The 25,887-nt window shown below is 33.2% G+C and overlaps 1 pseudogene; it reads left to right on the forward strand.

Moving 5' to 3' along the window:
* Positions 1 to 18,834: 18,834 nt before the first annotated feature.
* LOC149575288 (mitogen-activated protein kinase kinase 9 pseudogene) lies at positions 18,835 to 19,758 on the forward strand (annotated as a pseudogene).
* Positions 19,759 to 25,887: the final 6,129 nt, after the last annotated feature.

Raw genomic sequence — 25,887 nt, forward strand, 5'->3', positions numbered from 1 at the left:
TCCAGAATAATATTTAGGGTGTTGTGAAGAAATCCACTCAAATGTGGAAGTTAATATATGGGTTGACAACTGTTAAAGTAGGAGAAGAGGATCCCTTTGAGGGAAGAAACAATGGAGATGAAGATGAAGACAAGGAAGATGAAACAACAAAAGGAAAAGATGACACTACTATAGAGGAGACACAAAAGAAGACAAATGAGACAACTTCAACTGAAGAGCGGCAAGAAGAACAAAGTGTGCAAGACACACAAATGTTGAGCATGAGCCCTCCACATGACACAAGTATACCTGTAGAAATTCTAACTATTAAGGATTATCCTGAAAATTTAGCTCAAAACATCAACCCCTTAACTACAGAAGATATAAAGAAGATCCTTGACCAATCCACATTGCAAGCTAGATTGTGTGAGAATCCAGTATTGGTCAGTGTTGATGAACTTCAAAAGGTAGTGGTTGACATTACAAGGGATAAGGTAAACATACAAGAACCATCTTCTACTATCCCTTCAGCTACCAATACTCAACCTTTAGTACAAACATCAGAAGACACATCTGCAAAGGATGACACTATTGTTAGAGACTAACAAACACAGGTTGCAACAAAACAAAAAGAAGAAGAAACAACCAATGTTCAACTTGATGCATAGACACAAGGTACAAGTCAGATAATAGTAATTGATCAAGGTAGATCTAAAGAAAAGGACATACCAAAGGAAAAGGAGTAAGAAGCCATACAAGCATTGGTAAATCTACCAACATTTGGCTCTCCTACAAAAGAGTTGAGCACTGAAGCTGTACCACTACAAATTTCAGCACCAAGCTCTAGTTCATCCAAGGTTGCAAAGGTAATTAACTATGGAGATGTAACTCTAGATGAAGAAATAGTGACACCTAAATATGATTATGCAACCATTACTTTGGAACAAATAGGCTTAATGCAACAAGCCTTGGAAAAGAAGAAAAATCAAGAAATACTCAGAAAAGAGTATAAAAAACATTAGAATAGTTATCAGATATTGTAGAACAAGTGAATAATGAAGACCAAGATATGAATGTAAAACTTATGGAATGGTCAAAAACCAAATTTCAAGGGAAAGTCAATGAGAAAATATCTGGTGATATAGCACTGACACAAGTACAATTGGCTACAAAAATTGAGAAAGTGAGGAGTTACTTGAGAACATATTTTTATTGTACACAAAACTGTGTGATTCCACAATATTCACACAAGAAACAAGCCATAAAATTCTGAGTCTAGAGAGAAATTCAAAAGTATCAGGTATACAATTACCTTAGAACCCAGCTCAAAGTGAGAAGCATTTCCATTCATTGCTTCAATCACAAAATCAACTAGCTATGCTAATAGTAGAAGAGGCTAATATAAGAGCCATGTTGATTAACATTCAAGCCTCCCTAACCCCTCATATGAAGATACTCCACAAGGAACTAGGATATGCAGAGACATTATTGAAGAAATATCCTAATCTTTCTACATCTGACGAACTAGTTCACCTTGCAACAAAGATAGCCATCCAAATAAAGTCATTAGATGTTGCATGTGACAATTGGGATGCTACTCTGAAAATCATAATAGAAGTCCATAAAATCTTTTTGGATAAATACACAATCAGTGCATAGACCCTTTGGCATAAGTGTCAAAAGGGGGGATATGAATAAGCAAGGGGGAGATGAGATAAATGAGCAAAAAGAGGGAGATACATAAGCAAGGGGACAATAAAGGTAAACCACAAAGAGAAAACACAAAGGGGGAAAATTGAAAAGCAAAAATAGAGAATATTAGCTAGAGTGTCAGCATGATTTTTGGATACAATATAGGCACATTAATTCAGAGGGAGTTATAAATTTTGAGGTATATAGTTTATATTGCAGAATTTTGAAATTTTTGAAATTTTTTACATAAGCAAAGTCGTGAATATATTATACTCGAGAAGGTTAGGTTGATTATGTAAAGTTAAGTATTTTTGACACTCATGTCAAAGGGAGAGATTTTTGATCTCATATTTGTTTTGATAATTGAGTGTCAACACACTTAAGACATTCGCTAAGTTCATACTGAACTAGTAATGTGTGCCGAGTATGATATGTACATATAGACTATGATGAGTTGTAATGAGTTTTGAATCACTCATGTGTTGAATCACTCAAGTGTTGAGTAGACAATACATGTCAAGTGATTCAAGTGTCGAGCAAACAGTAGATGCCAAGCAGTCCAAGTGTTGAGTTAGAGACAAAATTATAGTATGTGTCGAGCATCAGTAACTTCAAGTGCCAAGTAACATAGATTTGACATATTTGTTTTTTATTGCACAAACAACTATGTAAACTATTTTTCAGCCAACCTAAGGATAGAATATGATCTTTTGAAGATCAAGATGAATTTGTATGCAGATTCCCTATGCCATTACATGTAGCCAATCAGAAAAAGGGAAGGATTAAGTGGCAAAAAGGATGAACCTTAGCCGTAGATTCATACCTAACCCTAAGTCCTCTAGTTTTCTTAGGAAGGATGAAACCATAAACTTCATAAAAATTGTGTGAGGAATTGAAGGAGAAAAAGTGAAGTTTGTATGTGAAAAGTAGAGCATTCTTGGAGGCTTAGAAGTTGTAAAGAGCGAATTGCAGAATTACTTTGAGAAGAACAAAGGATAGAGGATATAGCATTGACATATCACATTAGAGAGGATCAAGAAGGACACAGTAAGGATTTGATCTTTAATTAGGATACCAAAGCTAATCATAAGATCTATGTTGAAACATGTTAACAAGTGATTTTAGTTAAATCTCCTAAGTGGAGTAGTCCTAATAGACTGTTGTAAATCCTTTAATAGGGTGACATTCCAAGTGGATGTTTTAAAAGTCCTTTAGCTAGGCACACTTCTAATAGGGTGTTGAAATCCTCTAACAAGGTGGGACTTAATAGTCATTGTAAGCCTTTAACAAGGCCTTTTTGTAACCTTAATTGGTGGCATTTTATCGCTGCAATAGTGAAGAATTTTGGGTGTCATCCCCACCCCAATTTTACCTTCTCCTTTGGAGGGTTTTTGGGTAATCATATTAGGTGTAAAGTGTGTGTGTGTGTGTGTGTGTGTGTTTGTTTTTACATGTTTTATGTATTTACTTTACATTTTATTTATAGTTTAGATATTGTATGCATCTAATGACACGGTGAAAGTTTTAGTTGTTAAAGTGTGAACTTCTGATTGACCGCCTCTCAGAAGTGTATGTTCCCATTTGTAATTCCATCATTATATGTTAAAGAAAGTTTACATTAGAAGTTTTACATGCATAAGTTATTGATGGATGTGGTGAAAAGTTTATAGTGTAAAAGATTCTAATTCACCCCCCCCCCCCCCCCCCTCCACTATCAGTATCTTGTTTATCATGTTTACACCTCCATAAATCAACACAGTCTATTGATTTGAACATAGTTCAACTGAGTGATGAAGAGAAGAAAGAAAAAGAAACTACACCTTCACCGAGTGCAAGTAAGGAAGAAACAAAAGAAGAGGAGAAATAAAATCCTTCATCCAACCTATTAATAGCCAAAAAATAGGCTATAACTACTCTTTGGGCAAGCCTAACTAAGCAACCTATCAAGGATGAGGACACAGTTGAAAAAGAAGATAGAGAAGACAAGATTAAACTGAGCAATGAAGAAAATTGTGACAAAGAAAAAGGAAAAGAAATCATAACTTCATCAATTGTCAAGATCAAACGAAAATAAAATAATATTGATGATATTGACCTAGATGAAGAGATTGTGTTTCTAAATTGGGACCAATCTAATCTTTCTACTGAACAAATGGATATAATGTGTGAACTTTAGAAGAAAAGAGCCAAGCAACAGAAGCTGAGAGTAGAAAGGGATAGAAGCAAAGTCCGTGAGGATATTAAATATATATTTCTGGATGCATTTTCTATAGAGGTAAATGTAAAAATCTCCATCATTGAATAATTAGTCGAAATTGTATATAAGTTCAATGCAGATATAGGTGGTCAAGACAAACTTCTTGTAAAGGTAGAAATGAAGTTTGAAAGTAAAGTTCTAGACATAAAAAATTGCCATTGGCCAAGTATAGTTATCCACTCTTATTGCTACATTGGAGAATGTTGTAAATAATGTTCTATCATTATTTATAAAATTTAGTGAGAAAATAAATTTTACTAAGGAAATCAAGGATAAACTAGCTAAGATTGATATAGACTTCAAGGCTAATGCTAGTTAGTCGGCACTTAGCCTGAGTTCCAACTCAACTCATTTTGAAAAAGTTAGATTTTTGATAGATCTACAAGAAGAACTATTATGGGAAGAGGCAAAAATAAGGAAAAACCTCACAAACATCCATAATATAACGCTTCCCCATATGGATATTATGCAAAAGAGAATTGAACATGAAAAGATACTAGTCAAAGATACAAACCTTTTAGTGGCAACGCATATCATGGAGTTATCACCTAAGCTTTAGATAGAACTGCACATCTTAAAGGTATTACAAGTTAATTGGGATAAGACTATGTCTTTAGTTTTGAAGGTACATAATGGTTTCCTCTCTCATTTTGACATTACCTTGTAAGTTTTGGCATTTGTAACAAAAATAAGGGGGAAATGTATATAGAGGAGGAAACATGCTTATACTGTATAGAAAGGAGGAAATATGTATAAAATAAGAATTGTATAGAAGATATGTAAAAAGAAGATAGACAAAAATAATTTTAAAAAATAAAAAAATGGACAGTTGTAATGGAGTTGAAGAGTTTTCAGTTCAAATCTAGCTACATAATAGAGCACATGCAAAAGGGGAGTTTGACTAAAAGATTTAGATTGAAGATTTTGTGCATCATAAGTGTTTTTGTCACTAATACCAAAGAGGGAGATTTTTGACTCTATGGAAAAACATATTGTCAATTAGTTCCAAAATGCTTAGTCATCATGGGAAATAGGTTAGTACTACAACCAGGCTTTCCCTCAGGCAGCAAGCATCAGTATAGCTTGAGCTACCATATAGTGTTAACCAAATTAACAATGTCAATTGAGCTCTAGTGTAAACCAAGTCAGCCAAGCATTCCAATTTTAGAATGAGAACCAAGTAGGAAGAGTAATGTGAATCAAGCCAACCAAGTTTGTTGAGTGATTAATGTGAATTGAGCATCCAAAGTCAATCGAGTGCCAAAGTTAGACGAGTTAAAAATATTGTGTGAGCATCAACATATCACCTGAGTAAGCTATGTTGGAAATATAAGAGTAACTAAGAGGGGAGGGGTGAATTAGTTACCACTAAAATAAATCCCAGGTTCCTTAGATGTCAATATAAATCAAAACAATACTCTTAGTAAATTGTATTTTGTTGTAACTTAGTAAACACACATGCACTTGGTTTACACTAGAAAATGTTGTAACTCAATAAACACTTAAATAACTTGGTAACTACTTAACATGAAAATATTTAAGATATTATCTATGATGAATCTTAACTTAGTTGTATACAAATAAAATAAATAGCATGAACACAAGTGACATCAAGATTTAACGTGTAAACCCAATTTGGGAAAAACCACCAATTGCAACTAATTATTGATTTTTACTCTTCTAAAGTGAGCCCTATTAGGAGCCAACCCTATTAAAAGTTGCATAACACAATGTAAGGTGTGACCTTGTTTGATGATTTAATCACCTTGTTAGGAGTGACCTTGTTAGAGGTCTTTAAACAATTCGATTATAGATGCCACCTTGTTAGAGGATTTACAAATATATGTTAAGCCAACTTAGTTAAGAGATTTAGATCACTACTAGCTTGGTTAGAGATTAACAATGAGATGATTTGATTTTTAATGCAACTAAATTTTTTATTACAGATCTCAATTCTAGATTGTATACTTGATCCTTCCTGAACAAATGTATCTTTGTAGCTCAACAAGGATATTATGCTTATCCTTCTAATTCACTTCCTCTAAGCATCATCAAATCTTCTAAATTTATTTCTCTACTTCTTCTAATCCTCAACTTGAACTAAATTTTTTATCTTACATATTGTCAAGTTTGCTTGAATACAAATTAGAATACTTAATATTCAACTTCTCGATTGGCTAGAACCAATAAACAAATCAATTGAACTTAATATGCCAAAGCAAGAAAATCCTTCGTTAGCCGACCATTCTCAGTAGACACTAACTCTAAAAAAAAAATTGGGTTAACCAAGTGAACTCAATTAACACTGCATATTCACAAAGTTCCTTTGGTAACCAAGTGAGCTCGATTAATACTGGTTCCATCCAACATTTTCTTTATTAACTGAGTGAGCTTGGTTAACACTCAACTTCTACAAAGCTTCCTTTGATGACCAAGTCAACTTAGTAGACATTATCTTTTGAACTAGGAAAGCTCTGGAATGCGTGACAAAAATAGGAAATTGTCTTCATCGCCCAAGTGAGCTCAGCATACACTGACTAACAATGATATGTCATTTTGTGTAACATCAGAGACAATACAAAATTAATCAATTATTTTCAACAATATCTCTCTTTGGAATTGATGGCAACACAACATGTCATAATACAATAAAAAATTTAGAGCAAGCATAAAATAAAGTAAGGAACATATCCTTAGATTCATTTTGATTCTCATCCATGACAACTCAACTCCCTCTATCAGTGTGAACTCCCTCTGCCTTTAGTTTCACCCTCTGTCATCAAAACTCTGCCTACAACATCTTCTTTTGATAGAAAACCCTCCCTCTTTGATATCAAACCAAGTTCTTCCTCTTTGACATCACCAAACAAAATTTCTTTTGATATGACAACCAAACTCTCCCTCTTTGACATCTCATGGAAAAGACAATATTTAGTGAATATCAATGTACCTCATGTACTGATTCATTTACAATGTACCTTTGTCAATAGTGCATCAATTGTCTGATCTTCAATATGCTCTAGTTGATGCAACACTAAACCACATTTAGTGAGCTTCAGATATGGTTCATTACCCCTAACTTACCTCTTAGATGCAAAAATGCATCCTTAGGAAATGGTTTAGTGAATATATCTGTAATTTTCTCTTTTTTATTCACATATTCCAATCTTACCTCTTTATCTTCTACCAATTCTCTCAAAAAATGATATTTTATAGCAATGTGCTTTGTTTTGGTATGCATCGCAGGATTCTTTGATATATTATGACTCTTTGATATATTAATTACACTAGTGTTGTCACAGAAGATAACCATTGGATCCTTGATCTCTATCTTCATACCTGCCAATAATTGCTTGAACCAAACAATATTAGAACAATTAACTATTGTTGCCACATATTTTGCCTCTGTTGTGGATTGAGAAATACAATTATGCTTCTTCCTTGTCAAAGACACTAGTCTTTTACCAAAACAAAATGATCCACCACTTGTGCTTTTTCTATCATCAACAATTCCTAATCAATCAGCATCTATGAATGCTTTCAAATCCAAGTTTCCTTCTTTTTTGTACCATAGTCCATATTCTTTAGTACCTTTCAAATATCTCATGATTCTCTTGATTTCCATCATGTGATTTTCTTTAAGATTTGCTGAGAATATTGCCACCATACCAACTACTAATGCAATATTAGGCCTTGTGTGTACTATGTATTACAATTTTCTAATCATTGATCTATATGTGGTTCAATCTACCTCTTTTGAATCATCATTTTTGGAAAGTTTATGTCCAATAGACATAGGTGTTCCAATAGTTTTTGATTCTTCCATCCCAAACTTCTTTAGTATCTCCTTGATATATTTGGATTGAGTAATATAGATACCATCTTTCTTTTGTTGGATTTGCAATCCAACAATTTTTTATCTCTCCAAACATGGACATCTCAAATTCTTTACTCATCTCTACTAAAAATGTCTTGCATAAGTCATCATTTTCTGTAAATAAACTGTCATCCACAAATATTTCTAACAAAACAATCTTCTTTTATGGTCCTTCTTTGATATACAGATTGTTGTTATCATTTGTTCTTTGAAAACCAATCTTTATCAAGTAGTTATGAAGTCTTTCATACCAAGCTCTAGGAGCTTGCTTGAGACCATACAAAGCTTTGTGTAATTTATAGACCATATCTCTCTTGCTAGGATCTACAAAATCTTTAGGTTGTTCAATGTAGACTTCCTCATCAAGAATTCTATTCAAGAATGTAGATTTTACATCCATTTGATAAACTTTAAATCCTCTATATGTTGCATATGCTAGTAAAGTCCTAACACCTTCTAATCTTGCAAAAGGAGAAATTTTTTCACCGTAATCAATACCTTCTTCTTGACAATAACCTTTACAAACTAACCTTTCTTTGTTTCTTGAAATTTCTCCATCTTCTTGTTTATGTTTCTGGTAAGATTGTGTATAAATTTTTCAGCATCAACGTTTCGAATCATATTCCATGATCCATCACCAGGATGAGAGAGCTAACAAAACAAAATAAGAAAACTTGCAGACCCAAACTGAATAAAAAGAGAAAGAGAGGGGACCAAGGAGGACAGCATGCAAGTCAAGGAGACAAAAAAATTGAAAAGAAAGTTACTGAGGAGGTCAAAAAAGAGAAGAAAAGACACGATAGAAAAACACTCAAACTACCTAAAAGAACTAAAAATAAATGAATGCACAAAAGGCTAATACTAACTAAATAAGATAAAAAGAAAACATCTAAATAAGAATGCAAAGAAAACTAAGAAAAAATAAACACAAACATCATAGAAATGAATAAACAGAAAAGGCAAGATAATGAGAAATCGATGCAAAAGGATCCAAGGATGGGAAAAGGGCCCAAGGGAGAGGTAGTGGTTTCTAATTAAAGAATAAAAAATGCGAAGATTGGGGGAGAGGTCAAGGGACAAAAATTTAAAAATGAAGGAGAATCTAAAACAAAAAGAGCACGAATAACAAAAAAGTTGACAATAATAACAAAAATAAGAAAAATGAAAAAAGAAAGTACTAAGAAATTTTTTAAAAAACCAAAAACAAGAGAGAGATTTACTAAAATAAATAAAATTAAAACTAATATAAAAGCAAAAATGCCAAAAATTTGAGTGTGTGTGTGTGTGTGTGTGTGTGTGTGTGTGTATATACCTACTAAAACCTATCAATAAAAATAAAATTATAATACTACAAAAATGAAAAAATAAGAAAGTTATGAAAAAATAGAATTAATAACACTAAAAGCGAAGAATAAAAGGAGGTCAAAAAAAAAGAAAAAAGGAGAGAACAAAGAAATAAATAAATGAATAAATGAAAAAAGCAAAGATTAACTAAATTAAAAAGGAAAAAGATAAATAAGAGTAAATGTAAATAAAAGTGAGACCACCTATAAAATTAAAGGTAAAAAACTAAAACTTAATAAATGAAAAATAAGTATACACACACACACACACACACACCTACTAAAACAAAACAAATAAAACAAAACAAAATAAAAAAATAAAGAGAATAAAAATAAAAGAATAAATATTGAAAAGAAAAATAATAAAAGTGGAAATAAAGACAATAAAAAGAATTAGGGAAAACACAAGCAAAAAAGAATAAAAGAAAATAAGGCAAAGATAAACAAAAGAAGAAAAAAAGGAAAAAGAAATATATACTCTTACAAGCAAACCTATATAAATATAGGTAAAAATACAAAAAATGAATAGTCGAACTAAAGAAAGTTTTTAAAAGAATATAATAATAAATAAACAAGGTTAGTAAAACTAACAATGAAAGTGAAATAATAATAATAATAATAAAATCAAGGGAAAGCAAAAAACATAACAATTGAAAGGAAGAAGGATTGAAGAGATTGACTAAATTGAAAAAATAATTTGATGATATATATGCAAGTATGTATTTGTAAGTATGTGTGTGAATGTATACATACACACATGCATACGTATAAATACATACAGGCATATATATATATATATATATATATATATATATATATATATATATATATATATATATATATATATATATATATATATATATATATATATATATATATATATATATATATATATATATATATATATATATATATATATATATATATATATATATATATAAAAGAATTGAGGTTTTTTCTTTTTTATATATATGGTTGTATGTATTTATATGTATGCATGTGTGTATGTATACATTCACACACATACCTACAAATACATACTTGCATATATATATCATCAAATTATTTTTTCAATTTAGTCACTCTCTTCAGTCCTTCTTCCTTTCGATTGTTATGTTTTTTGCTTTCCCTTTATTGTATTATTATTATTATTTCACTTTCATTGTTAGTTTTACTAACCTTGTTTATTTATTATTATATTCTTTTTCAAACTTTTATTAGGTTCTTGCAATTAGTTTATTTATATTCTTATAGATTTAGTTGTAGATTTAGGTTCGCATTTTCACTTTAACCTTTTTTAGTCTCATTTTTCCACTTATATATACTTGTGTGTGTGTGTGTGTGTGCGCGCGCGCATGTGCGTGTGTGTGTGTGTGTGCGTGTGTGTTTAAGTTTATATAAGTTTTATCATTTCCCATGTATTTATATAGATATTCGTGTAAGTTCGACTATTCTTTTTTTGTTCTTTTACCTATATTTATATAGGTTTGCTTGTAAGAGTATATATTTATTTCTTTCTTCTTTTTTTCTTCTTATGTTTATCTTTGCCTTATTTTCTTTTATTCTTTTTTGTTTGTGTTTTCCCTAATTCTTTTTATTGTCTTTATTTCCACTTTTATTATTTTTATTTTCAATCTTTATTCTTTTATTTTTATTATTTTTTATTCTCTTTATTTTTTGTATTTGGTTTTGTTTTAGTAGGTGTGTGTGTGTGTGTGTGTGTGTGTGTGTGTGTGTCTGTGTGTGTCTGTGTGTGTCTGTGTGTGTATACTTATTTTGTTTTACTTTTTTACCTTTATTTTTATAGGTGGTCTCACTTTTATTTATCTTTTTCCTTTTTAATTTAGTTAATCTTTTCTTTTTTCATTTATTCATTTATTTATTTCTTTGTTCTCTCCTTATTTAATTTTAGTACCTCCTTTTCTTCTTCGCTTTTAGTGTTATTAATTCTATTTTTTCATGACTTTCTTATTTTTTCATTTTTGTAGTACTATAATTTTATTTTTATTGATAGGTTTTACTCGGTACACACACACACACACACACACACACACAAAGTTTTTTGGCATTTTTGCTTTTATATTAGTTTTAGTTTTATTTAATTTAGTAAATCTCTCTCTTGTTTTTGGTTTTTTTTTAAATTTCTTTGTACTATTTTTTTTCATTTTTCTTGTTCTTGTTATTATTGTCAACTTTTTTGTTATTTGTGCTCTTTTTGTTTTAGATTCTCCTTCAATTTTTAATTTTTGTCCCTTGACCTCTCCCCCCAACATTCGCATTTTTTATTCTCTAATTAGAAACCACTCCCTCTCCCTTGGCCCCTTTCCCATCCTCGGATCCTTTTGCATCGGTTTCTCATTATCTTTCCTTTTATGTTTACTCATTTCTATGATGTTTTTGTTCTTTTTTTTTTCTTTTTTTTCTTTGCATTCTTATTTAGATGTTTTCTTTTTATCTTATTTAGTAGTATTAGCCTTTTGTGCATTCACTTATTTTTAGTTCTTTTAGGTGGTTTGAGTGTTTTTCTATCTTGTCTTTTCTTCTCTTTTTTGACCTCCTCAGTAACTTTCTTTTCAATTTTTTTGCCTCCTTGACTTGCATGTTGTCCTCCTTGGCCCCCTCTCTTTCTCTTTTTATTTAGTCTAGGTCTACAACTTTTCTTATTTTTTTTTCTTAGCTCTCTCATCCTGATGATGGATCATGGAGTATGATCCAAAATGTTGATGCTGAAAAAATTTATACATGATCTTACCAAAAACATAAACAAAAATAGCATGGATTGTGGAAATCTATTACAATTAATTCTCCATCTTCATTTAGCTTATTTCTAAATACCCACTTTGTACCAATTACATTTTTATCCTTGGGTCTAGCAACAAAAGTCCAAGTGTTATTCTTCTCCATTCATTCCATTTCTTCATTCATAGCTTCAATCCAACTTTCATTATCCAAAGCATCTTTAACATTTTTACGTTCAAATTCAGCAAGAAAACATGTAACTTTCAATTTTTTTCTTGTCATTGTTCCATCTGACTTGTCTCCAATGATCTAATTAGGTACATGGTGCAATCTAACATATCTTGCTAACACAAGTACTTTGGATTTAGAATGTGCTCCATTAACCTCCTCATGATCTTCCATGTCAAGCTTGGGTCCCACTATCTATGACTCGGGTCCATCTAACTCGGTTTGCTCAGGCGCTAGCTCAGTAGTGTCTGACTATGACTCAGGTCCTTTAGATTGTGACTCGGGTTGCACTGGATGTAACACGGTAGCTTTTGGCAATTTTGGGGACTTGAAAGGTGAAACCCCCTAACTTCCAAATAGATTTGACATAGTATTAGGTTCATAATGAACAAGCTTTCTGTAATCCTTAGGTTATTCGTTGCTTTCCTCTTCACTCTTTTTTACAAATTCATCAATTCTCACAAGTGCACTTCCTATGATCTTAGTAGTTAGATTTAAACACTTGTATGTTTTACTTCAGTAGGAGTATCCTTGGAATATGCCTTCATCACCTTTGACATCAAATTTACCTTTCCTAGATTCTTTCAAGATATAACATTTGCTACCAAATACTCTCAAGTAACTTACATTGGGTTTGTAGCCATACCATATTCTATAAGGAGTTTGATTTGAGTCTTTCTTCAACTGTACTCTATTCAAGGTATGCAGTGCAATATTGATTGTTTCTTTCTAGTATGTAATTGCAACACTCTTTTCTATCATCAAGGTTCTTGCACAATCCATGATAGATTTGTTTTTTCTTGCAGCTATACCATTCTTTCAAGGTGTGCCAAGGGTTGATACTTGTCTCTTAATTCCTTTTTCAATTTAGAATTCATTAAACTCATTGAAAATGAATTCACCACCTCTGTCTAATCTAAGACATTTCAACTTCTTTCCAATTTCTTTGTCTACTCTTGCCAAATACCACTTAAACTTTTGAAAAACTTTAGATTTTTCTTTTAGATACATTACAGTCATCATTCTAGAATAATCATCAACAAATAGAATAAAATACTTATCTCCACTGTAGCTCTCTATTCCAATAGGTCCACATAAGTCTTTATGTACTAGCTCCAAGACTTCTTCTGAATGATAGTCTTTTCTTCTGAAACTTGTCTTAACCATTTTAGCAATTTGACAATTTTTTATTAAACCCATATCTGGTTTCCTTAAACTAGGAATACCTCTTACACTTTTTTTTTTCTTATCTTGACAAGATTATCAAAGTTCACATAACACAACCTTTTATGCCATAACCAACTTTCTTCTAATTAAGCAATAAAATATGAACTTTCACTAAGATCTAGGTAGAATAGGTTACCTTTTGTTTGTTTGCCAAACCCAACCAGATTTCCTTTACCATCTAGCAGTTTGGCCTTCCCATTCATGAATTCTACCTTGAATCCAATGTTATTCAACTGTGCCACACTTAGTAGATTATGCTTTAGTCCCTCAACCCAGTAAGCATTATTACATCTAAGTTTATTGGTTAGTGAAATACAACCTTTTCTCTTTATGCAACAAGGTTCATTGTTTCCAAATATCATACTACCACCATCATAATGTTCCATATGTTCAAATTTTGTTTTATCACTAGTCATATGATGTGAGAAGCCACTATCAATAATCCATGTATCATTTTTGCTAACATGAGAGACAAGTTCCATCTTACCTCCTTCATCATTAGATTCATCTTTTACAACAATGTAAACCAATTCATCATCTTCACTATTATCTGAATCTTTAGCAATAAAACAAGATTTCTTACCTTTATCATTGTAGTCCTTGAAGTTCTTAAAATACTTATTGCCATTGAACTTACTGTGCTTCTTTTCATCTTTGTCTTCTATATTTGGGCATCTTGCAACAATGTGTCAAACTTCTTCATGAGAGAAACAGGTTAGAGGAATTTTACCTTTATACTTTACTTTGTCTTTGGCATACTTTCTTGCAAGCAATGTTTTAATGGCTTCAAGATCACTGTCAAAACTATTTTCCTCTTCACTTTCAGATTGATTTCCTTTAGACCTTTTAGATTTCTTCTTGAGTATTACCTTAGCTTCAAATGTAGACTCAAGATTGCTAGAACTAGGAGTATAATTATCCTAGTTGTCTAGTTCAAATGCTATCAATCTTCTAACTAGAGCATCTAAAGTTATAGAGTGATTTGGATTACATCTCATTTCTTGAATAGAAGACACTCTGATTGCATAGATAGGAAGAAGGGTTATGAGAACCTTTCTTACCATTGTTACATCATCCATTGTTCCACCAAAGGCTTTGATAGCATTGACATCGGCTTTCATTCTATGAATATATTTTGCAATTTTCGTCCTCTCATTTTCATCAGATCAAACTATCCTCTAAGACATTTAGCTTTGGCTCTCCTTACATTGTCATCTCCTCCATAGATATCCTTCAATTTGATCCACATTTCATGAGAAGTTTCACAATTTTTTACTTCATCAAATTCAGCATAGGTGAGAGATGAAGCAATATCAATCATCATGATATTATGACCTTTCTTCTTTGCAATTTCTTCAACAATCATAGTTCTAGTAGGAGCCTTGTATTTGTTGTCTAGATTCTTTAGTCATGTATCTCCAATGGTTGTCAATTATAGCCTCATGAGTTCTTGCCATGCCTTGAAGTTATCTTTTTTCAACTTTGAAAACTCCCTTTTGTAAGACATCCTGATCTTTAGCTTAGGTCCTTGAAACCTTTTTTGTAAGCACCAAAAGCTCTGATACCAATTGTTGGAAATGTAAGAGGAGTAACTAAGAGGGGAGGGGTGAATTAATTACCAATAAAATAAATCCTAAATCCCTTAGATATCAATATAAATCAAAATAATACTTTGAGTAAATTGTATTCTGTTGTAACTCAGTAAACACGCGTGCACTCAATTTACACTGGAAAATGTTGTAACTCGGTAAACATTGAAATAACTTGGTAACTGCTTAACATGAAAATCTTTAAGATATTTTTGTGATGAATCATACTTAACTTAGTTGCATACACATAATATAAATAGCATGAACACAAGTGACACCAAAATTTAACGTGGAAACCCAGTTTGAGAAATACCACCAATTTTAACTAGTTACTAATTTTCACTCTTCTAAAGTGAGCCCTATTAGGAGCCAACCCTGTTAAAGGTTAGAAAACACACTATTATGTGTGACCTTGTTAGAGGATTTACTCACCCTATTAGGAGTGTCCTTGTTAGAGGTCTTTAGAAAATTCAATTAGAAATGCCACATTGTTAGAGGGTTTACAAATAGTTGTTAAGCCAACTCGGTTAAGAGATTTAGATCACTACTACAATGGTTAGAGAGTAACAATGAGATGACCTAATTTATGATGCAATTGAATTGCTGATTACAAATCTCAATTCTAGCTTGTATACTTGATCCTTCTAGATCGAATATATCTTTGCAACTCAGCAAGGATATTTCGTTTATCCTTCTAATTTTCTTCCTCTAAGCATCATCAAATCTTCTAATCACTTTCTCTACTTATAATCCTCAACTTGACCTTATATTTATATCTTACATATTTTCAAGTTGGCTTGAATGCAAATAAGAATACTTAACATTCAACTTCTCCCTCGGCTAGAACCAACAACTAAGTCAATTGAACTTAATATGCTTAAACAAGAAAGTCCTTTATTAGCCGACCATGCTCGGTAGACACTAAATCAGAAACAATTTTTCTATGTTAACCAACTAAACTTAGTTAACACTGCATTTTCACAAAGTTCCTTTGGTAACCAAGTGAACTCGGTTAACACTAGTTCCATCAAAAAATTTCTTCATTAATTGAGTGAGCTCAATTAACACTCAACTTTTGCAAACCTTCCTTTGACAACTGAGTGAACTTGGTAGAAACTGTCTTCTGAACTAAGCAAACTCTAGAATGCTCAGCAGACATAGGAAACTATCTTCATCGCCCAAGTGAGCTCAAGATACACTGACTAAAAATTATATGACATTTTGTGTAACATCAAAGACAATACACAATTAATCAATTATTTCCAACAAGCTATTGGACACGAGTATCAACACTGAGCCGACTTGGTAATTGTTTTTGAAACTATTGAATTGCTATTGTAACTGACCTAATGCAAAGTTACTATTTGGATTAGTATATATGGAAGATATTTTTTTTCATCTAAATCATCATGAAAAACACATTCATTATCATAAGAAAATATGGATAATAGAAGAGAAGATTGGTTATGAGGCTACCGAATAGTACAAAGGCAAAGTAGAGACTCATCTATCATAGTTAGGTGATCATTATATTATTCAAAGGATCTTCATTAGAAAACAAAGTTGCAAAGCAAAGATCAACCTGTTGATTCACTCTAATGGGTGTATCAGTCTCAAATCCTCTAACCAAGAGGACCTAACGGCCCTTGCATAATCTCTTAACCAAGTGCATACTTCATTTTATTGTATAAATTATTTCACAATGTGGACCCAACCGTCCTACTTACTCTTAACAGAGTAGATTACCAGAAGTGATCAATTGTAACCCCTAACAGGCCAACTTTATTACTGCAGTAGTGAAGCATTGTGGGTATCATTCCCACCCAGTTTTACCTTCTCCTTGGAGGGTTTTTTGGTTACCAAATATTGTGTCAAAGTGCTATGGTATTGTTTCTTTTATTACTTTATTTTCCATGCATGCAAATAGATTAGATAATTGAATAAAGTGGAATTAAGAGAAATGAGTTTTTAGTAGTTCCTGATTCACCTCACCCTCTCAACCACCCGGTCATCATTACATTCCAATAGAGTGTTACTCTCCAAAAGTTCAAATATTTGAAAAGGATAAAGCTTCACTAGGTCAAAGGTCATAGTAATTATGCATTGACCATAAAAATACCCAGAGTCAAATTCACTAAAGATTTTATAGATATAACAGATTGAAGGAACACCTTTAGATAAAATATAATAGAAGGAACCAAATGCAATTTTTCTTAGAGTAGTTACCGATAATAGGTGAATAGGATCATATGCACAAATTGGTTAGAACAAAGATAAAATGAGGCACATCAAAAGATGGTGCTGACACTTAGTACATCTCGTTCTCTAAATCCTATCCATCCTTATTTAGTCTAATCTATCAATACATTATTAGATTTCAATATCATAATTCTTTATAGACATATCTCACACACTCTCTTACTTTCATATACGTATTCTTGATATTGATATCTACCATGTTATATCCAAGATCAAACCCATAACAAGCAAGAGAGATCCTATATAGTATACAACTAGCCCCAAAATTTAAATTAATAAGACTTTCCCTTTCCTCTTGGTAAAAAAAATTGGATTGATAGAGATATATGTGAATATCTATTACCTTAGTATTTCAATACATTCAATTGAACATTAATTTGTAGCCTAGTTGATTCGACTATCTTGTGCAATATAGAACTGTCTTAGCAACATGTAGATTTGGAGAGTTAAAATGATCATTTTTTTCATCTACTAGGCCATTACATGCTTGTTGGTCTATCAACAAGTGTCCAAGGCTACAAACTCATTCTTTCAAGGGTTTTGACTATAGAAAACACAACTCTTGCAACTCAACAACTTCCCCAGATTATTGTTCAATACCATTTATCTTAAACATCAATACACAAGAATGACATGACAAAGTTGGATTACAAAAGTACATAGTCAACTAATTCAAATCGATACACAACAAATAAAATGTTCATAAGGTCATATTGTCGCCCTTATGACCAAAACAATGATGACGCATGAAAATAATCTACAAAATTTAAAGAAAAACTAATTTTAAATAATGTCTTACCTCAAAGACGCATACCAAACTGAATTTTCAACTAACGATTCATAAGCTACAATTGAAATAACAAACATTTATTGACTATCAAAAATCAATCAAATGCTTCATTTTCACTACTTCAAAATTTCAGAATTCGCTTACATAATATATCTAATTAAATTAATTGAGATTAAATGATTTTCAACTAAAACAATAGTCACTAAATCTAAAAGGAAAAAAAAACTTTAAAAAAATCACTAACTTCTCATATCTACAAATAAAAAACAAAGTATCTTTTTTCCTTTTATCCTCATCTCCTTCATCGTGATATACTATCGAACATAACGATACAAAAATCTTATACACAATCAAATCTAAAAATAACATCACTTAAAAATTGCTTTATCAATAAAATTATATATATAATTTCTAGGAGGTCAATTCATTGAGAACTTTGTTCTCTGTCTCAACGTCCAAAGACTACAAGATGACATGAAGGGGAACCTAGTTTTCTTCGTGACATTGCTAATCTTGACATCCCCGAGTAACTTGGGCCTTCACTTTTGTTCTCTGTGAATAATTCAAAGAGTTTGTCGAAGATATCCAGAGATTACACGTGGGCATTCCTTTGCAAAATAAGAGAACAAGGAGCTTTTACATACAAGCGACAAATCAAAGTATGTTTCTCAGAGATTTTACATAGCCATCACCGTAGAGATTGGACTTAGTGCAGGGACAGTTATTCGGAAAAACAATAATCTATCACAAGATCTCGTGCAGGGACAGTTATTCGGAAAAACAATAATCTATCACAAGATCTCGCCTATATTTGGCAGCAAAGAAGGAGAAAAACATCAACAGCAATAATAATAATGGGTAAGAAGAAGCGCTTGGAATTGAAGCTTCCAATCTCAATTCCTCTGAGACATGACATAAGCATGCCAATGCCTCTGCCTCTGCCTCTTCCTCTTCCTCCACAGCCAAATCAAGGGCTCTCTGATTTAGAAAAAGTGGGAGTTTTGGGACATGGCAGTGAAGGCATCGTGTATAAAGTTTTTCACATGAGATCTTCCTCTTATTATGCTCTCAAAGTTGTCCCTCCCTCCTCCACAAGACAAATTATGAGGGAGGTGGAGATAGTCAAAAAGATCGACTCCCCCTTCATTGTGAAATGTGAGGGTGTTTTTGAGCATGGTGGAAACATAAACTTTGTGTTGGAATACATGGATGGAGGCTCTCTGGCCAGTTTGTTGAAGCACAAGAGAAGAATGACAGAGTCTTTTATTGCTAAGGTTGCTAGACAAGTGTTGGAGGGCTTGAAATACCTTCACAGTGAGAGGATTGTTCACAGGGACATCAAGCCTTCAAACTTGCTGATTGATAGAAGTTCAGGAGTAGTCAAAATTGCTGATTTTGGAGTGAGTGGGATTGTGTCACAGAGAATGGATGTCAGCTGTAATTCTTATGTGGGTACTTGTGCTTATATGAGCCCGGAGAGATTCGACCCTGACACCTATCAAGGATGTTGTAATGGGTATGCAGGGGATATCTGGAGTTTGCGATTGACATTGTTGGAATGTTATTTGGGACATTTTCCCTTTCTTGCACCTGCACAACAGCCGGATTGGGTCACTCTCATGTGTGCCATTTGTTTTGGGGATCCGCCATTAGCACCGCCCACTGCATCTAAAGAATTCCAGAGTTTTATCAAATGCTGTCTTAAGAAAAACCCAAGCACTAGATGGACGGCTTCTGAGCTTCTCCATCATCCTTTTCTCAACCCAATTCTTGTATAGATTTTCCCACCTTTACACATGGTGATTCATTGCTCTTGTAATTATAGGAGGTTAATGTAAAAGTCATCGTCCCCATCTTTTCCTCACAATGAGTTTAGTTATTGTTGTCAAAGGTTGAAGAAACATTGAAAATGATGGGACTGAAATAAATTCACTTCTAAAAGCAAAGCTTTCTAATTAACACAAATCTATATAACTCTTACAAACAAGTTATCTCTATTTTTAATAGTTTGGAAAGTGATTATAAATAATGTTTTTACAATGCATTGATGTTTTGTTTTGTTTATCAAAGTAAGGGGAGAAGGGTCGAGCAACCTCTTATTAATCAGACTTAAACCATTGGGAGAAGGGTCATTTCAGCTTTGTGGTTACCTCTAGATGACCAAAACACAAAACTACAAAGCTGAAATGACCTAAATACACTAACTAATAAATCATAGTTAAGATCAAGGTGTTGGTCCAACCAATTGTTGGGTTGAGTAGGGATGACCCTTTCTCTCTCTTGACATACAATTGTCCAAGAAGAAACATCATTCTTCAAATAAACAAGGAGAGTTGTGCTGGTAGATCTGTCATAAGAAACAAACAAGTTTGAAAAGCAAGTTGTTATATCCAAAAGGAGGACCTAATAGTCTAGAGAGAGGGAGCCGAGAACCATGGATGAGATAAGGTCAATGCTCTGAAGAGCACTAGAAAACCGTGCATGAAAATAATCTTGTACTTAACTCTCTCTTTTGGAACTCTGTGTTCCTTATAGGCCAAATGTCTACCATCTGAAAGATGAAAGCTAAACAAAAGCCAAGAACCTTGCAAATGAAACAAGTAATGGTTCTTTGAATTCACAATACCCATGCTTAACAATTTGTATAGTCTGATAAGCTAAAACCAAAAGGTTCTAACATCAATAGTAATAGAACTAGCACAAAAAAATAGATATGCACATGGTTGAAAAGTATTAGAAAAGCTAGTAAGGAGTTAAAAATACCCCTCATAGGGATGCTCCATGCTGTATCATTTTTTTCCTAATGTCGAGAGATTCATGATATGATCAATTGGTAAATTTAACAAAATTAGGTGAGTTTTAATTCAATATGACATTCAGGTCTCCTTGTTAGTATGATTTCAAATAATTAAGATAGGTAATTGACTGTGTGTGTGTGTGTGTGTGTGTGTGTGTGTGTGTGTGTGTGTGTGTGTGTGTGTGTGTGTGTGTGTGTGTGTGTGTGTGTGTGTGTCTATACTTTTACTTATAAGTTGTAGCTTGTTGACCTAAAAAATTCTTTGCACGCTTTGTTCTTGTCTCCAGAGTAGGAGAAGCTCGATGCTTATGAATTCCTTCTCCATAATTAGTATGATCAAGGATAGGTAATGTGAAACAACATTTTAGTATGTCTTCAATTACTAAAAAGATAAGTTGCATGATGTGGAAGTTTGTAAATTATTCCCCTATTTATGATTTAATTTATAATGAGAATATAAAATAAAATTAATGCTTGTTGTAAATGTCCTTTGGACCTGGCCAAGTGTCCAGCTCATGGGTTACTTTAGAATTCACAAATTTACTAGAATAATTATTTTTCATTATGGAGCTAATTTAAAAAAATGGTAAGAAATAAAGCTTTTTTTAAGTTTGCCTATACGAGCTAGGGACCTCTCTCAAACCTATCACTCACTTTAGAATTCACAAAGTTATCACTCTCTTTAGAATTCACAAGAAGCACGCCCCCAATTGAGGTTTGAACTTAAGTACCTTGAGGAGATATGTTAGCCTCACCAGGCTCAACATTAAAACCAAGAACTAAGAACACTAAAGCCCTCATATATCCTTATCATATTTATTGTGTCAGTTTATTTGCAACTTAAAAAAGTACTCACTATTTCTAAATGGAAAATACATATATTGTATTCCTATGCACTCGTTTTAAATGTGATTCATATCCTAAATCATCGAGAAATTGAGGACCATGTTATAAGGTTTGATATACCCACGTCTCCAATTTGCTATTGACTAGCACTTGCACCCGAAGGAGCAAGGGGTACGCCAATAGTGACTAAAGGTGTAAGTCTATATAAAATGATTGCTCACATTTGTTTATTTGTTAGACATCTAATATAATATAAATGGAAACTTAAAGATTTAAACAATAAATTAATTATTCTTAATTTCAAATAGTTAAATTTAATTTTTTTTAAATTCATATATATGTATTATAAAATGAAACGAATTAAATTGGTATGTATTTTGTTCACAAAATAATCTATTTTTCGAGGAAAATAGTAGAATCTTTTAGACACATTTTTGGTTGCAAGTTTAATTCATTATATGTATTACATGGTAATGAGTAGTTTTTTTTTGGAATAAGAAAAAATCGATTTCTAAAAAAAAATGATTTCCATCACCATAAGGGACATCTTCTCATAATGCCTGTAACACAACAACTTTATTCATTGGGGAAAAAGGATATTCAAATGCATGAACATAGCTAATAAAAAGTTGATAAAGTATCACACATAGACTCATATATATTAAGGGAGCACTAGTGAGAGTTATTGCAATCAAGATTCTTCTTTTCTCCTAATAATTGTAATGGATTATTTTTCATTCTTGTTCATATCGATGAAAGGAGAATGTTGGTTATATTTGAGTGTTGTGTAGTGATTTAACTCTTGATATAGTTGTAAAAGTCAAATCCTGTCATTTTGCATTACCAATTTATCAATTGTTATTATTTGAAGCATCAATCCTATGACCACAAAAAGTCTCTTAAAAGATTTTCTAGCACATTGAACTAATAACTGGCAAACATCCAAGTAGAGAACTAATACATTTCGTGAGATGCCAAAACTTTTTACACAATTTGAACCCTTCCAACACAATTTGAACCCTTACAACAAGATATAACCATTGGATTTTCCATTTTTTTAATGTTTGTCTTCAATCTTAGAAAAGATTGACAACCATATATCCTTAATAGAAGGTTGGACTAAGAAAGGAATGCCCAAATATCTAACAATGTGAAGTTGCAAGAAAAGTTAATTTAAGAACAAACTATGTACGTGGTCCAAGCTTTTATTATTCAACTATTTTTATTTTGTGCTTCTACTGCCCTGCCTCTATGGCTTTCATTTTGTTGCTTCGATGCAATTGCAGTGAGTATTTCAAGAGCAATAGCTCCAGTAGCTCTTCATTCAACTCACTATTTCAAGCCTTTCTTTGACACTGAGTGTAAGAGAAAGGTGGAATATGAAATGTCCCTTTTCTGATTTTACATGATATTTCAAGCCTCAAATCAGATCTTTAAAATCAAACAGCTAATATCCCAAAGATCCACCAAATTCCTCAAGAAACCCCAAATCGGGTATGTTGAAAATAGTGCTAAAAGCTTCACAACTTCACAAATTATTAATGAATCTGAAAATGGAAATTTTTACAGAACTTTCAGCAGCATAACAGCCTACAAATTGATATTTCCAGATCCGTATAGCCTTTACACAACAGCTCGAAAATGTAGGACCAAAACTATGCTCATCGGGCTCCCGAAATAGCACAAAATATGCTCGGAAACACCACAAGAACACTAATAATCTATCTCAGAAGTTTAATCACGTCCCAATATATATATTCAGCTCTATTTTAACAGCTTAAAGTATAAAATACAGCAGCAACCAAAACTGATATGAAATACTCAACCGGAAACACCAAACTCTTACAAAAATACACCCGGAAACTCACAAATCTGCACTGTTCAGCACAAAGGCAAACTCTGTATGAGCATGCACATGGAATGGCTTCAAACTCCCGTCCTTAGCCTTCCTGGAAACCTGCAAACTCCCGTTCTTGGGTCTCCCTGGAAACCTGCAAACTCCCGTTCTTGGGTCTCCTTCTCCACAGGTTTGGCAGCCTCTGAAGAATAACAAAGAATGAGTGAAAATCAAGTCTGGAATCCCCCCAAAATGCCTCCAAACCTCTTTAAAAAGGGCATAACTGTAACTCACGTCCAAGAGAGGTTAATGAAACATATTTTAATAATAATTATCATTTATTAGTCCAACGGTTTCCAAAGATTAACTCCCTTTTTCCGAAACTTCACTTTCTTGGGCCTGCCTGTCTTAGCAAAGATTATTATTTTTTAATTATTTGAAAAGGGGACATGACAAGTCCTCCCCTCCCAAACATTGCTTGTCCTCAAGCAATGGCTGAACAATAAACCAATCAATCCTCCTGGATCCCAAATGTAGTCATGAACTATACTACTACCAATTAACACAGACTCCTGCAAGATCCTCTGCAATATGACCAAGAGGAATCCATAATCAAACTGGCAATTATAGCTCAACCAAACTCCAAAATCACCATTACCACAGTCAAAAACCCATGAGACACAAACTCTTAGAATATCAAAACCCAAGTAAAGTGGACTACCAACATAGTAAATACCATCAATGCATTCCACTGGCCTATATGGAATGTACAATCCAACTCTGCAACAATGGTGAATGCTCTCAAATGAAACTATACCAAGTATGGAGAATCCACACACTATACAACTCCTGCAGTCAACACAACTCTGTAGATCATTGGCCACTGTCTCATAACCATAACTCCCATGCACCCCTGATGGTGAAAAGCCATCACAAGATAAACAACAAGAAATGGAACCCAAACCAAATTTTCCTGCCATCAACTCCTCAGCATAAGGATCAATTGTTAACTGATGTACATACCTTGCAATATAATGTTGATTAAAAAAACCAACCTCAGTCAACAACTCACCATGAACAAGTGATACAACCCACTGTGACTGATCACTAGCTAAGTCAGGAGATGTCATAGCCAAAGGAGTAGAATCAATAACAACACTTGCTGAAGCATCACTCCAAAACTCCTGCTCTAAGTCATGTATTATCAAGCTATCAACTACAAAACCTGTCGCCATGTCGTGCCCATCACAACTCTCATCTCGAGGCATCAAACTATTCCATAATTGATGATAAACACTAGGAACCAAAGTACATCTCTGTATCATAATCTCATCAACATGGTCATCAAAGGTAAATTGATGAGCGTACCTCACAGTGTAATGCCGATAGAATGCGCCAATCTCAGTCAGTGGCTCAGACTGTAATCCAGATGAAACTAACTGCAATTGATCATCAACCATGTTGGAACTGACTACTACCTCCAAAGATATCACCAAGGGAGTAGTATTACTATCAGGAACCATGCCAACTGTCGACTCACCAACATCACACATGACCTTTGATACATCTCTAGTCTCTGTGCCTTCAGTACTAGAGGCCACCACCCTGTCAGGCATACAATAATCTGCTACAATACCCAACTCAACTAAACCTGACTCTAGTGGGAATGAACCTGATATGCCAATGTTAGTATCAAGGATGGATGCATCCCCATCTCCATTGTCTCTGACAATCTCAGTCATGGACATCCTCGAATCACCAAACACCATAGCTTGTGACTGTATAGAATCAGATAAAGACTGTAGTCGCTCTAACTCCATGGTCACCTTAGCCAAATGAAACTGTGACTCCTTGAAAGCCAACTGTGTACTCTCAAGAATCTCAAAAGTCACCTCAAGCTGCTCAGTAAGCTCACTCACCTCATCTTCCTTGGCCAACAATGCATCATATGTTGTACTACCCCACTCCATAAGATAATCTCTATCAGCTACCAACTGCATATAATTCTGTCTCAAAATCTGAATAGCCTCCCATAAAGAGTGGATCTCTGTCAAGGAAAGATAACTTCCTTCCTGCTCATCACTAGTAGGAGAACCCCATCCATAAACTGCTAATAATTGACGAGCAGCATCAAAATGTTGGCAAGTGATAGCAATGTCTCGGTCACTAACTCTCAACTGATTAGACACATGATGGCATTGGCTTGACTGTCTCCTACAAACCTCCTTTGATGCACTGTCTAAAGGAGTATCCTCAAAGTTACTAGTCTCTAGAGTATTACCATCCATGTCCTGTGAATCAACTCTAAAGCTCATATCAACATACAGAGTATCAAAATTTGTAGCACTGCTGTCCAACTCCTCTGTACCCAAAGAAACTAAGTCTTCAAAATTGCCCACTACATCCTCCTGGATGTCATCGATGCCA

The sequence above is a fragment of the Cupressus sempervirens genome, chromosome 2 (assembly GCF_028749045.1).
Source record: "Cupressus sempervirens isolate cs-2001-9-10 chromosome 2, ASM2874904v1, whole genome shotgun sequence".
Taxonomy (NCBI): Eukaryota; Viridiplantae; Streptophyta; class Pinopsida; order Cupressales; family Cupressaceae; genus Cupressus; species Cupressus sempervirens.